At 32.6% G+C, this 16,324-nt stretch overlaps 1 non-coding gene across 1 annotated transcript; it reads left to right on the top strand.

The window, feature by feature from the left end:
* Positions 1-16,011: 16,011 nt before the first annotated feature.
* Positions 16,012-16,119, top strand: LOC126027982 (U6 spliceosomal RNA). Its single transcript, XR_007502358.1, has one exon. It is a non-coding gene; the product is annotated as a U6 spliceosomal RNA (small nuclear RNA).
* Positions 16,120-16,324: the final 205 nt, after the last annotated feature.

Raw genomic sequence — 16,324 nt, 5'->3', positions numbered from 1 at the left:
AAAATTCAATAAAGAATTGTAAACAATTTTAAATATGGGAGAGGATTTCTAATTAGAAATTTCGTTTGTAATAATACACAGAGGAAATAGAAATGAGGGCTGGGAGGTCCAGCCATGATATGAAGCTTACTACAAAGAGTGGTGAGTTCAGTTAGAGAAATAACTACACTGACAACAACCATAAGAATGGTAGTGAGTGAGAGAAATAGAATGCTTGTTTTGAATACAGGCAAGGAGTCGGGGAGAAGGGAGATTGAGGGCATTGGTGGTGGGAACATTACACTGCTGAAGGGGGTTGTTCTTTTAAACATATGTGTGTGTGTGTGTGTATGTGTGTGTGTATAAAACTAAATCCCAACTGCAAACATGCTGATAATCATGGTGCTTAAATAAAATTTTTATTAAAAAAATACTTTCTTTTGGTATGTAGCTGCTAATGGGGATGAGGAAAATGAAGCTGAGAAAAAAAATAAATTACTATAGCACGAAAGCTGGATATTTTTGTTTTGTTTTGTTGTGTTTTTTTTGGGGGGGGTCACACTCGGTGGCGCTCAGGTGTTACTCCTGGCTCTACTCTCAGAAATTGCTCCTGGCAGGCTCAGGGGACCATATGGGATGTAGGGATTCGAACCGCCATCCTTCTGCATGCAAGGCAATTGCCTTACCTACATGCTATCTCTCCAGCCTCATATTTTTAAAGATGCATGAAATGCTTTTTGAAAGTATTATAAGTTGATGGAAATGTGGTTTTTCCTCATATAATAATGGGTGTAATGAGAATGGCATCAAACTTAAATCCTCTCAAACTTAAAATCAGGAAGCAGTTTGGTTTTGAAAATAATTTGTTTCACTTGGCCTTATTTTCAGATGTCCTAAAACTCCACATAGAATATCTTCACTGTACATATAAGAAACAATTTAATATACTCATTATGTTGAAGTGTATTTATATGAATGCTATCTTTTATAGGATCATGTTTTATAATGATGTATATGAAAGTTTTATGGTGTTTGAAAAAATAAGGATATTATGCATTACATTTGGGCTGGAAGTTTGTAAAATTATTTATATATGTTTCAGTATCTGACTTCAATGAGATAATAACTGTTCACATGAATGCTATTTTTATTATAATATTAGTTATTTATTTTTGTGAATTAATATCTTGTGGAAATTAATATTTCAGTAATGCTCAGGGTTTCCTCCTTGTTCTGCTCTCAGAAATTACTCCTGGTGTTGCATGGGGGCAAGACAAGTGCCCCACTTGCTGTTCTATTATCCAGCCCCAGTTATTTCTTTTTAATGTCTCCCTCTAGTCATGAGAATTAAGAAGTAATTTCTAAATATAAATATAATCTTTCATAATTTTATGAAATTTTAGTTTTAATTTAATTTTAGTTTTCAAAGACTCATTTGTTTCTTAACTGGTGAGTTTTTAAATCCCCCCATTTTTTTATCAGTTTTACCTAATTCTATCTATTAACAAGTAAACCTATATTGAACTTTATTCTGTATTAATCAAGTATAACTATGTAAATATAAAACATAGACCTCTAAGTATTTTACAATTTGTTTAGTCATAAATAAGTCATTATCTTGTGAGGAAAGAATGAATGACTTTATTTTATAATGAAATACTAAAATATGAAAATAGGATGTTTGAAATTTTTAGAAATAGGATACAATTTTGAAAATTATATTTTTCAATGCTCCCTCCAGAAATTGACAGTCCAATTGTATTAATTTATGTAGCATAGAGAAAAGAGTTTTCTTGCTTTAGGAGCAGATATTATTTTAACTGCTTCTCTTGGGGTTATACTAAAAGATATAACATGTTGAAAGTGAGTGAAGGAATTATTATCATGTTATAAATTGAACCCAATATTTTCCTAATAACTATGGGTTATAAATAGGAAGAGATTATATAAATAGATTATTTTTTATAAAGATAAACATTGTAAATTCAAAAGACATGTTTATGAATTATATCTTGGAATATTCTTTTACTATTCTCAGATACTAGTAAAGGGAATGATACTAGTAAAGGGAATAATTAGTAAAAGTTAATGTGGTCAGAGATTCTGAATCATATCAAAATTTAATAGTTCATACTTGTTGGCCAAAACTGGTCCATGATTTCACAAGTTATGAGTGTGTGCTTTTACAAATACATTTTGTCCTTTTTCAAAACTGAGGTAAGATTTAGATTTACAGAATTGTATGTATGTTTGTGGATAGAACTTCATCCCACTTCAAAATATATGTTATTATATCACTTCTACCATCAAAGATACAATATTGTTTCATTACAGCCCATTATTATGGCAGAATAATAATTTCCTGTTAGTTTATTAGATCCATTACTCCTATTATTGCCCTTGTTGGGCATGTGAATGTTATCTCTACTGAATCTTGTCTTCTCATGAAATAAGGTACAAATCTCTTTAAAATACTATCAAATAGCACCTATATTTCCTTTTTGCTAGAAAAGTCCATTGTTATTTAGCATAAAGCAAAGAAAATATATTTTTTCAGAAACAGCATAGCATTTATACTATTTAGAGTTCTTTAATTCATATTATCTCTGGTGATTTAAAAGTGATGCAAATGGAAAGTATTACTTTCCATTCAGTTCTTAAAAATAATCAATTGTGCCTTTTAATACTTTACAACAATAGAATATAAGTAGAATACCCCAAATGAACAAATAAAGGGTGATTAAACTTTGCGATGTTGGTCAACATCAAAATCTCATTAGAAATCTATTAGTGAGGTCTTAAAAATTAGCAGTGGTTGTTACAGTTAGTTGAAACAATATTAACTTAAACTGAATCTGATGAAAGAGAGCAAGAATAGGCTTAAAACTCTGTACTTTGCATCTTTAAATAGCTGAGGTATACGTCCCAATTATTTTTAATAGATTTATTTATGAAAACATTTAATTAGCTATTTTATTATATAAAATATACATTTTTATATTTTAGAGTCTTTCTATAAAGTTTCATAAGCTTGATAGAGTTGTATATAACACCTGCATTTTTAGTAGCTATTTTAAATGCCTTTAAAAATCTGCCATAAAAAATGGAATGATAAAATTCCAAGGGTTATGATTAACATTATAGGGAAGAGGCCAGAAGAGAAAATCTGATATAATAATCCTGTATCTACCATGGTGTGAAAGTAAAGAAGAATTTTTATAAAGTCCTAAAATACAAATGAGATAGATTATATTGGACCTCCCTTCCTTTAACAATTAAGGTTGTGAATTGTGAGCAGATTTTAAAGGGATAACTTTACAAATTGTCTTCTTCCTCCCAAGGGAATTCATAAAGTTGTAAAAGTCTTTAGCATTTTCCTTCTAGGTAGTGTAGTCACACCAGTTTGATGTGTTTCATTATTGGAACTGACTTTTCATATGCAGATTTAGTCTCTAGGGCAAAATTTTTTATGTGAGGTTAGAACAGCTTCATCTATGAATTTGTTAGCTGCCCTGGAGGAAAAAATAAAACATATGCCCTAACTTCCGTGTTTCAGATCTCTGGTGGTCTGAGAAGAGGCAATATATTTCCTCCTATAAAACTATTCATAGAATAATATTCAGTTTGCTTCATCAAAATTGTAACTCCCTTGGGTCAATAAAGAAACATCTGCTTCACCATTGTAATAGCTTTACAAAGGAAGCATATTCTATTGTCAATGTACTTTTAAATTTCTACTTTATTTTACTTATCTAATTATTTTTAAATAGTTATATATAATTACATTATAATGAATGTTATTTTAGAAAAATTTAGGAAAAAGGTAACTGGATGTCCATCATAATTTGCAATCAGGGAATTATTTTGATTGTATTGTGGCAAAGTAAACATATAAAACTTACAATTTCAACCATTTTAAAGTCAGTTTTGCTAGGAATTGATGTGTCACCAGCACCACTAGTCAAAACTTGTTTTCATCATTTGAAAAATAAAAAGTCAGTTATTGTTAAACAATTTTCTTATGTCTCCTTGAATGTCTTGTCAAATACTATTCTCTTTTCTATCTCTACAAGGCTGATTCTTTTATGTACCACATATAAATGTAATCACACATTTACTCAACTTTTGGTACATGTTTATCTGACAGCATAATTTATTCAAATTACATGTTCTTCCACATTTTAACAAGCATAAGAATTACCTCCTTTTATAAGGAAAATAGCATTTCATGTATTTGTAGGCCACATTTAACTTAAATTCATCTATCAGTGAACCCTTGGTTTTATAACTATGAATAAAATATACACATTGGAAAGTACTTTCAATTTGAAGGAATATGCCAACAGACATGAAATGATGAATATATGGTATTTCTATTTTTAATTTGTTGACATTTTTCATACAATTTCACAATACCTGTACCACTGTACATTCCTATTGACTGCATGTTTTTTATTTTCTTTTTGTTTTTGGGCCACAACCGGTGACAGTCAGGGTTACTCCTGGCTATGTGATCAGAAATCACTCCTGGCTTAGGGGACCATATAGAATACCTGGGTTGAACCACGGTCTGTCCTAAGTCAGCAGCATGCAACACAAAAGCCCTACCACTGTGCCACTGCTCTGGCCACATCACTGCATAAGTTTTTAAATTTCTCATATAAGTGCAAATACTTGTTCTTTAGAAAAAAATTGGTTTTCTAATTTTGAATTTTCTAATTTATTAGTGTATTGATTCTATCTATTATATACATCTTTGTTCATCTGTAAAAAGTCTTTTACTTAGTTCTTATATCTTTATTTTCTTTGTTAAGCTTTTGTGTCACACCCAGCTATGTTCAGGGGTTACTGTTGGCTTTCCCAAGAACTACTTTTGTCAGGAACTACTCCTGGCAGTGCTTGGGGGACCAGATGGAATGCTTTGGATTGAATTTGGGTTGGCCAAGTCCAGGCAAATGCCCTACTCCCTGTACTATCACTCTGGTGATCTTCTCCACTCTGCCTTTTTCTGCTATATTATATTTAGGTCTATACACAATTTCTCGGGTCTTTTTTGCCTTTGACTATTTTTATGTCCTTATTATGCTTTTTAAATATTCTGCTTGCAAGAAATGTCTTTCTGTATCTGTCCCTAAATGATTTTGTTAGAATATTATCTCCAGTTCCATCCATGTGGCAGCAAAATGCATGCTTTTGTCTTAACTTATTTCCAAGTAATAATCCATAGTATATGTACAGTATGGTTTCTTTATCCAGGTATTTATTCTTGGACACGGGCTATTTCCATATTTTGGTTATGGTGAACAGGCTGCAATGAACACAGTAGTGTTTTCTGAATAGAGTATATCTTAGTTAGTGTACTGAATCTCCAGCCCCTTATGAAGAAATTTTAATAGTCAGTATTAATAATGTTATTATGTGTGTATTCAACTTAAAAATTAACAAATAGGTTAGAAATATATTATGAAATACCTGTATAAAAATACTATTTCCCTTATAAAAATAAAATATTTCTATATTTTTGTACTAAAAAAGAAAACATGTTATATGTTCATGCATTTATTAGTCAAATATACAGGTACTAATTTATGTCTTTAATGTTACTTTGTTTTTTGGGGGGGTCATTTTTGTCTTTGTTTGTTTGTTTTCTTGGTGGTTATCAGGGTCTATTCCTGAATCTTTACTGAGAAATCTCCCCTGGCAGGCTTAGTGGCCATATAGATTGCCGAAGATTAAACACAGGTCAGCCACGTGCAAGTTAGACACCCTACCTGCTGGTCTACCCTCTGCCCCCTCTTTATTTCTATAAACTAAAATATACTTTAAACACTATGTTTTGTGCAAGTTTTATCTTATCCAAAGGCCTTTATATTTGTATATATTTAGTTGACTTGGAGATAATATTCATGAATAGATATTAACTTTACTATATTTAAAAAAATGTGAATAAATATTAACTATTTATGAAAGGTAAGCGATACCATATATAATTTATTACAAACTACTAAAAGTTTAAAGTGAATCACATCTAGAATTATTTGATACATTGATTTATTGTTTACTTTTAATTTTTAATTTAATTTACAAAATTTAATTTAGGGACCATGATTATACAATATTCTAGCACCATTAGTCCCACCATTAGTATTAACCTCCTTCCACTAATGTTCCTGGTTTCCTTCCCATACCTCCCTTTTCAGCTTGCCATCATGACAGGCACCATTTTAAGTTGGTTGTTAATTTTGTTGATTTTACTTTTATTGACTTTGTGGTCTGGACATGTAGCTCTAATCTTCCTTAACGCCACTGATGTATCTGAATCCTTTTGACCTTTGCCCCATTAATTTTTTATCTGTTTTCCTCCTCCACCACTCTATTTCTTTCCTTGTCACTATATGCTAGGGTCAAGGGTAATCTAGACAATCCCTTTTAAGCCACTGCAATTCCTTAATGTATTTATTCTAAATACCACATATAAGTGATATCACACTATAGTTATCCTCTGACTTCTTTTAACATAACTTTTATTTACAACGTTGTTGCAGCAAATTGCATGATTGCATCATTCCTTATAGTGGTATTTTCCTGTGGTATTTCATTGTATACATAAACACACATAATCACATCTTCATGATCTACTCATTGTTAATGAAAATCTAGGTTGATTTCAAGCCTTAGATATTGTACTGAGTGCTGAAATGAACATGTACATCTTTTTGAATTAATGTTTCCCTGTTCTGGTGATAGATAAAGAGAAGTGGAATTGCAGGGTCATATGATAGCTTGATTCTGAGTTTACTGAGAACTGTTCATATTGTTTTCCATAGGGGTTGGAACAGAATGCATTCCAATCAATAATGGATGAGAGATCTCTTTTAAAAACCACATAGCTGATAACAAAAGATTACTGTTTATGGTATTTTTGATATGTGCCATTATTTTTGATATGTGTCATTATTACTGGTGTAAGAATTTCATCATTCTGATTTGGACTTCCCTAATTATAAGTAATGAACATGTTTTTTATGTTCCTGCTAGCCATCTGTTAGTCTTTCTCAGAGAAATATTTGTTCATTTCCTATTCCCATCTTTTAAATTTTTGTATATTTATGAAATCTTTGTGAATGCTTTGTATACTCTGGTTATCAAATCTATCTGATGTGTTGAATGAAAATATTTTTTCTCACTCAGCCACCTTTTAATTTTAGCCTGTGTTTCTTTTGCCATGCAGAAACTTTATTTTCATGTAGTACCATTTGATTAGATTTGATTCTGTAGCCTTTGCCATTGGCATCATATTGTTGAAGACTCCTTTGTGATCTAGCTCTTAGAGATTTCTGCCATATTTTCTCTATTAAAGATAAATATTTTCAGAATGCAATTATATTCATTAATAAGTTAAATATTGGATTTGTTTATTGGTTGAACATTACTTACTTAAATTAACTTTTACTCTAATATAACTTTATCCTTTTGTTAAATAAATATTTGGATATGATAATGTAGGATCAAATTAGTGACTGAAAATAATTTTATAATGTATTCATGATGATAATTCAGTGTTACTTATAATTTAAATATTTTATTTATTTATTTATTTATTCATCTAGTTTTTTGGTTTGGAGACCATACCTGGTAAAATTCTCAAGATTTATTTTTTGGCTCTGCACTCAGTTATTAGTCCTGACAGTGCTCAGAGGACCATAAGGAGTATTGAATCCAGGTAGGCTGAATGCAAAGTACATGCTGTACTCTGTCATTCTGGTCCCTATGTCAGGATTTTTAATTTTTATCTACATAGATTCCAGAAAATTATTTGTCAATTCAGTATACAAAATAAAAATAAATATATGTGCATTGTGTGTATTAATGACATTAATGTTAAGTTTTCTGCTACTTATTTAACTTTTATATTTTTTTGATTTTTTGGGCCAAACCCAGAGATTCTCATGGGTTACTCCTGGCTATGTGCTCAAAAATAGTTCCTGGCTTGGGGGACCATATAGGACACTGGGGGATCAAACCGCGGTCAGTCCTAGGCTAGCACTGGCAAGGTAGACGCCTTACCGCTCTGGCCCCTACTTATTTAACTTTTAACATATATATTTTGACATCATAATTTTGATATTATGCCCTACCGCTGTGCTATCTCTCTGGCCCTATTACAAAAATATAATAATGAAAAGTTTAAATTAATGTTAGAGTAAAAATAAAATAATATGCACAATTAAAATTTTGTAATTTCTTATAACTTGACATCACAATATGTACTAGTGATAATTTAAATTTATTTAGAAAGAAATGAACATAATTAACATAATAGATTATAAATTAAAATATTAATCTCTACATAGTTAAAAATTTCAGGGCACACGAAATAAATATTTACCATATATTTTAAGTAGTCTATAAAGCTTTTGATATATCAAGGCTAAAATGAACAGGTAAACTCATTTCTCTTAAAAAGTCACTGCCTAGGGGCCAAGAAGGTGGCGCTAGAGTTAAGGTGTCTGCCTTGCAAGCACTAGCGTAGGACAGACCGCAGTTTGATTCTCCTGTTGTCCCATATGGTCCCCCCAAGCCAGGAGCGATTTCTGAGCGCATAGCCAGGGGTAACCCCTGAGCATCAAAAGGGTGTGGCCCAAAACCAAAAAAAAAAAAAGTCATTGCCTAGTTAGAAAAGTAAATATAATTCAAGATTAATAAAATCCACTCGAATAGCTAGATATATAAAGGCATTTATTGTAAATAAACATAGAAATTGCATGTGGTACTCAAGGAATATTTGCCAGAATTAATTGAAATATTATCATAAAGAAATTAAGAAATGTAATAATCTAAGTGTAATGGAAGTACATCTTAATATACTATTTAGTGGAATTTCCCTTAGAAACCTGGCTTTCTCTAAGGAATATTTTCTGAGGGATTTCTGAACAAAAAAGAATAAATACCTAGTTAAATTCATGTATCATCATAAACTAATGTTAAATGGTAGACTAGTGATAATCTTTTGGACTTGTATTCTTAAGTCCCAACCAAAGTACTTCTAGGGTTAACTATTTAATAATTAAGTATTTGAAATTAATTTTCCAAGGCTTCACAACAAGATATTATTTTTGAACCATTAAACATATTATGAAAGCCCATGTTGTTGAAAGTATAAAAGATTTCAGTGTTTGAAATGTTGAGCTTTGATTATATAATAAAAAATGTGAAAGCCAAATGATTATTTCAAAATAATTTCTACTTTAAAAAAATATCTTTGAGTTGAAAAAAAAATGCCTTTGCTTGGGGAGAAGTGGCGCTAGAGGCAAGGTGTCTGCCTTGCAAACGCTAGCCAAGGAAGGACCTCGGTTCCATCCCCGGTGTCCCATATGGTCCCCCCAAGCCAGATGCGATTTCTGAGTGCTTAGCCAGGAGTAACCCCTGAGCATCAAATGGGTGTGGCCCAAAAAACCAAAAAAAAAAAAAAACCCAAAAAAAAACACCTAAAAAACAAAACAAAACAAAAAATATACCTTTGCTCATAGACAAGCTTTAAAAGAATGTTCTTTATGATAAATTAACTATTATTTATCAATTGTCCTTTTACTTAATAAACTTAGGTATATGCTACGCACATGGGAAATCAGTCAGTACTTTTAAAATAAAACAAGTACCATGGTGTTCAAATTCAATAGTTTTATCCTAAAGTCAGAATCATGTGGAAGTAGAGGGTCATTTTAGGTTAAACAGTGACTAATTTTCTTATTAACCACCACTAATAATTAATCAAAATAAAAAATCATTTTTATTTCACAGTTACATCACCATTAGCACAGCTAATAACATTCATTATTAATATTATTAACTAAATAACATTAATTCAATTACAGCTTTCAAACCACACATTTTTAAATTTCTCCATTTTCCTTCAAAGCTATGTTGTCTTTGGGTGAAGCTCAACAATGTTCACCTATTGAACTGAATTGTCTGATATTTCCACAAAATCTTTTGACTCCCTCTGTAATTCATGGCATTGAATTTTAGGATTTCTTCAGATTTGTTTTCCTATAGTGCATCCCACATTTTGTATCTTTCACATAATATACTCTGTTAAATTCAGCTTATAATGTTATGATTTACTTCGTTTTCTTTATGTACATTATGCTTGTCTAGTTTGGCAAAAAACAAAATTAATTTTATATTTTAAAAGTACACATCACATCTCTTTGTATAATCTATTCTAGGAGAAACATTGAGTTAATAGTTCTTTTTTGAATCCTATTTAGTAAAAATGGTGAAGCTCTCTGAGAGTGTGATCTTGAGTTCAAGACTCTGTGATTTTTGCTTTGTAAAAGTTGTTTTATTTGCATGTTTTTTTAACCATAGGTTATACAGTTATTTCTAAAACGATACATTCTAGTTATATATTATTGAGAAGTTGTTCAGATTTGATGACAACTTAATACAGAACAAAACTGGATTGAGTGACCTTTGCTACAATTGTTGTTGACCTTTTTTCTTGTTATCTGACTGGACAATTTATCTAACTTATAGGGAATATTGTAATTGTGAAATGGACTGTCATAGATGAAGATATACACTATTCATCTTGAAAAGGTTCACTGGGCAATAGTAATAAGTGAAAGTCAAGGGGCTTGGGGTTTCATAAACCTTTTTTTAAAGTTTAGTGTCCTTCCATGCATAGATAGCTGTCTATTTGGGGGTCATATAAATATTACATATAATCCAGATTTAGTGAATAAGCAATGTGCACAAACCATAGTTATAATATGTCTTCCTAGGCCAATTAAATTGGAGGTCCAAGTCATACTACAACAGGTAAGATGCTTGCCTTACATGTAGCTAAATTCGGTTTGAGTACTAGGGGGACTTTAAAATATATCACTTTTTCATAAGGAATTCGCAATCATAGATGATGAACAGAACTACAAACTCTCTTAAGATGTTACTAGAGTCTTCTCATGAGCACACTTTGTCAATATAATGTGGTAATTCTATTACAAAATGCCTCTGCTAAAGGTACTTCATAAAATAAGCTCTAAGAATATATGTTTCTTTACTAGCGATTGTCTGCAAAGATGTTATATATTGTTCCAAACTATGTTCAAAGGGATTCTATCTTTCAAATTTTAGATTTCCTTTATACATGAAAGTGTATCTTATTTTTTTTTTTTTTTGCTCTGCTACATGGCTTCTTGCTGGCTCTGTGCTCAGGGCTATGCTTGAGGTGCTTGCTATGTGATGTTGGGGTTCATTCCATTGCTGTCAGCCATGGGCAAGCATGCATCTTAATCCATTTACTATCTGTACAATCCTATAATATTAGTTTTTATATTTTGGTATCTCCTAATGGATTGTGTAATTTAGTGAATACTCAGGTAAAATGTCCTACTTAGTCACTGATTTATTTAAAAGAAAGTGTTTTCATTTACTGGGGCCAGAGTGGTGGCACAAGTGGTAGGGCGTTTGCCTTGCATGTGTTGACCTAGGATGGATTGCAGTTAGATCCCCTCTGCCACATCACATATGGTCCTGAAGCCAGGAGCGATTTCTGAGTATATAGCCAAGAGTAACCCCTGAGCATAACTGGGTGTGGCCCAAAAACCAAAAATCAAACAAAGAAACAAGACTTAGAAATAGCAATTAAACTTTTAAGCTCTGCCCCAGAAATGGAAGAACTTTATAATTTTGCATACTTTGTCATGATTTTATAAGTATTTAAATTTTTTAAATATCTTTTTGTTTTGTTCTGTTTTCTGCTGTATGGGGGGGGCATACCTGTTGATGCTCAGGGGTTACTCCTGGCTATGCACTCAGAAATCATTCCTGGCTTGAGGGACCATATGGAACACTGGGGGAGGGGGTCAAATCACCTTCTGTCCTAGGCTAGCACTTGCAAGGCAGACAGATGCCTTACTTCTAGTGTCACCGCTTAGGCCCCAATTTTACAAACATGATTGTAGTTGGATTTCAGTCACAAAAAGAACCCCCCTTCAACATGTGCAACATTCCCACCAACAATGCACTCCATCTCCCTACACCCACACCCCCTGCCTATATTTGAGACAGTCATTCTACTTCTCTTACTCATTAACATTTTCATGGTAGTTGTTAGTGTTCTAACTGCACTCACCCATCCTTTAGGTGAGCTTCATATCCTGAGCTCATCCTTCCAGCCTCATTCTGGGCATTACAATAATGTCTATTATTTTTCTTAAAACCCATAGATATGAGTATTTAAAATTTTAATAAAATTATAAACAGAATTATATAAATTGGAAGCTATTTGTATTCCAAAATATGTAAAGTTTGTGATCTTTGTAAATTTGTAAATTGTTTAAGTACTTAATGATAAATGGAAATAGACACTCAAGTAGAAGTCCTCCTGTTGTTGAATATTTTATTTATGAATCCCTATCATGAACAATGCTGTAAATCACAGTGACGAAAAAATATTTAGTATCATGTAGAAAAAATTTAAACCATATTAATTATCTCCAGTTAAAAGCAATCATTTTGATTATTTTGTTTTAATTATTCTTTTGCTGATATTATTAACACAGTATGTGATAAGTCTCTGGTACAACATGAAAGTTGTAATAAAATCTACTGCAAACCATCCATGAAGGAGACTTTTACAGATGTGTGATTATGTGAGCCCAGAGGCTACATTGCTGTAATTTGTCTCCTATGAGGCCTGTGTTCCACAATTGTTCCCAGAAGCTAGGCAAACAAGATGAGATTTCTCAGTGTTTACATATGTTGCCTTTTTTTTTTTTTGACTCAGCAACATCCATTCCATAGTCATGAAAGGCAATTCAGTTACATCACTGTTCTCTTTCTAACTTTCTTTCTTTCTTTCTTTCTTTCTTTCTTTCTTTCTTTCTTTCTTTCTTTCTTTCTTTCTTTCTTCTTTCTTTCCTTTCTTTCTTTCTTTCTTTCTTTCTTTCTTTTCTTTCTTTCTTTCTTTCTTTCTTTCTTTCTTTCTTTCTTTCTTTCTTTCTTTCTTTCTTTCTTTCTTTCTTCTTCCTTCCTTTCCCTTCCTTCCTTCCTTCCTTCCTTCCTTCCTTCCTTCCTTCCATTCCTTCCTTCCTTCCTTCCTTCCTTCCTTCCTTCCTTCCTTCCTTCCTTCCTTCCTTCCCTTCCTTCCTTCCTTCCTTTCCTTTCTTTCTTTCTTTCTTTCTTTCTCTTCTTTCTTTCTTTTCTTTCTTTCTTCTTTCTTTCTTTCTTTCTTTCTTTCTCTCTCTCTCTCTCTCTCTTTTCTTTCTTTCTTTTCTTTCTTTCTTTCTTTCTTTCTTTCTTCTTCTTTCTTTCTTTCTTTCTTTCTTTCTTTCTTTCTTTCTTCTTCTTTCTTTCTTTTCTTTCTTTTCTTTCTTTCCTCCTTTCCTCCTTTCTTCTCTCCTTTCTTTCTCTTTTTTCTATTTCCCCCTCCCTCCCTCCCCTCCCTCCCTTCCTCCCTTCCTTCCTACCTTCCTTCCTTCCTTCCTACCTACCTTCCTTCCTTCCTTCCTACCTACCTTCCTTCCTTCCTTCCTTCCTTCCTTCCTTCCTTCCTTCCTTCCTTCCTTCCTTCCTTCCTTCCTTCCTGTCTTCCTCCTTTCCTTCCTTTCTGCCTTTTCTTCTTCTTTTCTCCCTCCCCCCTCTTTTCCTCCCTTCTCTCATTCCTTCCTTCATTCCTTCCATCATTTACTCCTATTAGAGGGCCAGAGTAATAGCAAAGCGGGTAACATTTGCCTTGCAGGAGACAGACCCAGGTTCAATTCCTGGCATCCCATATGGTCTTCCAAACTTGCTGGGAGTAATTTCTGAAGCAGAGCCAGAAGTAAAACATGAGCACTGTCAGGTGTATCCTCCAACCAAACAAAAACAACAAAAAATGATTATTGGGAAGAGAAGATAAACTTCTAACAGGGGAGGAAATTCATGTAACACTTCAAAGCTCTGTTCTTTGGATCTAAGTTGCAAAATTTTATCTTTTAAATTTGTTCTTCCAGTTTAAGTAGAATCAATATTTTAAATGATTATCCAGTAAATATTACTGGATGTTCATAACATCACTGATATGCATCGACATTACCAGAAATAGTTTAGTTAATTAATTAGGAATACTTTCCTATTTTTCCCTCAAATGCAATTGCCTTAAAAAGTTTTAATATAATCACTCCTTAACTCACATTTACTCACATTTATTTCTGTATGTTTTATTTATTATTGTTTGGCTTTGCCAGAGATAATTATTGGTTATTAGGGAATCATACGAGATGCTGAGATTAAACTCAGGTTAGCAGCATGCAAGGAAAATATGTTTTATTATTATTGTATTATGTGCCTACCTTCTACATATTGTTCTGGCCCAGATTAGATATTCTTTCTGGTTCTTTATAAATTCAATGATGACAAATACATATTTAAGTATTAAACTTAATACTTAAGTATTTAGTACTTAATATTTATTAAACTAAATGTTTAAATGCATTTTAATATAAATCTTTATTTTAGCATCATAATTACAAGCATGTTTGTAGTTGAGCTTCAGTCATAAACAGAATACCCTCCCTTCACCACTGCAACTGGTGAATTCCCACCACCAAAGCACCCACTCTTCCCCTGCCCCTGCCTGTATCATGACAGGCATTCTACTTCTCTCATTCTTTAACATTGTCATGCTAGTTGTTAGTGTAGTTTATTTCCCTAACAGCCTTCACCACTCTTTTTGGTGAGCTTCAAATTAAGAGCCAGTCCTTCAGTCCCTTCTAGCACTTAACTCTATTGTCTCTGGGCAATATAACCGTAATGTCTTTAATTTTTCTTAAAGATGAGTGATACTATTCTGTGTCTATCTCATTCCCTCTGACTTATTTCACTCAACATAATAGATTTCATGTACATCCATGTATAGGAAAATTTCATGACTTCATCTCTCCTGACGGCTGCATAGTATTGCACTGTGTATATACCACAGTTTCTTTAGCCATTCATCTGTTGAAAGGTATCGTGGTTGTTTCCAGAATCTGGCTATTGTAAATAGTGCTGCAATGAATATAGGTGTGAGGAATGGATTTTTGAATTATATTTTTGTGTTTCTATGGTATATCCCTAGGAGTGGAAAAGCTAGATCAAATGGGAGCTAAATTTCCAGTTTTTTGTGGAATCACCATATTGTTTTCCATAAAGGCTAGACTAGAAGACATTCTCACCAGCAGTGAATAAAATTTTCTTTCTCTCCACATCCCCATCAGCACTGATTTTTTGTTCTTTATGATGTGTGCCAGTCTTTGTGGTGTGAGATGGTACTTTCTTGTAGTTTTGATTTGCACCTCCCTGATGACTAGTGATGTGGAGCATTTTTTCATGTGACTTTTGGCGATTTGTATTTCTTATTTGAGGAATTGTCTATTCATTTCTTCTCCCTATTTTTTGATGGGATTATATTTTTTTATTAAGTTCTGTCAGTACATTGTATATTTTTGATATTACTCCCTTTCTGATGGGTATTGGGTGAATAGTTTCTCCCATTTGGGTGATGGCTTTTGTATCTTAGGCACTATTTCCTTTAATGTGCAAAAGCTTCTTAGCTTAATATAGTTCCATCTGTTTATCTCTGCTTCCACTTGTTTGGAGAGTGCTGTTTCCTCCTTGAAGATGCCTTTAATATCAATGTCATATAGTGTTTACCTATGTGTTGTTCTATATACCTTTAGGTTTCAAGCCTTATATCAAGATCTTTAATCCATTTGGATTTGATCTTTGTGCATGGTGTTAGATGGGGGTCTTAGTTTGCTTTTTTGCAAGTGGCTAACCAGTTGTGTCAACACCACTTGTTGAAGAGACTTTCCTTGTTCCATTTTGGATTTCTTGCTCCTTTATCAAAGATTAGTTGATTGTATGTCTGGGGAACATTCTCTGAATACTCAAGTCCATTACACTGATCTGAGAATCTGTCTTTATTCCAATACCATGCTGTATTACTATTACTATTACCATGCTGATAACTATTACTTTGTAGTACTATTTAAAATTGTGGAAGTGCTTGCTTTGGCAGCACATATTTCTAAAATTGGAATGATACAGAGAAGATTAGCATGGCCCCTGCACAAGGATAAAATTGGGGAAAGTAATGCCTCCCATATTCTTTTTCCCAAGTATTGCTTTAGCTATTCGTGGATGTTTATTGTTCCAAATGAATTTCAGAAGTGTGTGAACCACTTCTTTGAAAAAATGTCATAGGTATCTTTAGAGGGATTGAATTAAATCTGTACAATGCTTTGGGGAGTATTGCCATTTTAATGATATTAATCCTGCCTATCCTTTAGCAGGGTATGTGTCTCCATTTTTTTAT

Source organism: Suncus etruscus, chromosome 1, assembly GCF_024139225.1.
Source record: "Suncus etruscus isolate mSunEtr1 chromosome 1, mSunEtr1.pri.cur, whole genome shotgun sequence".
Classification (NCBI taxonomy): Eukaryota; Metazoa; Chordata; class Mammalia; order Eulipotyphla; family Soricidae; genus Suncus; species Suncus etruscus.
Note: the sequence above shows the minus strand (reverse complement) of the source record. Positions and strands in the feature narration are given on the sequence as shown.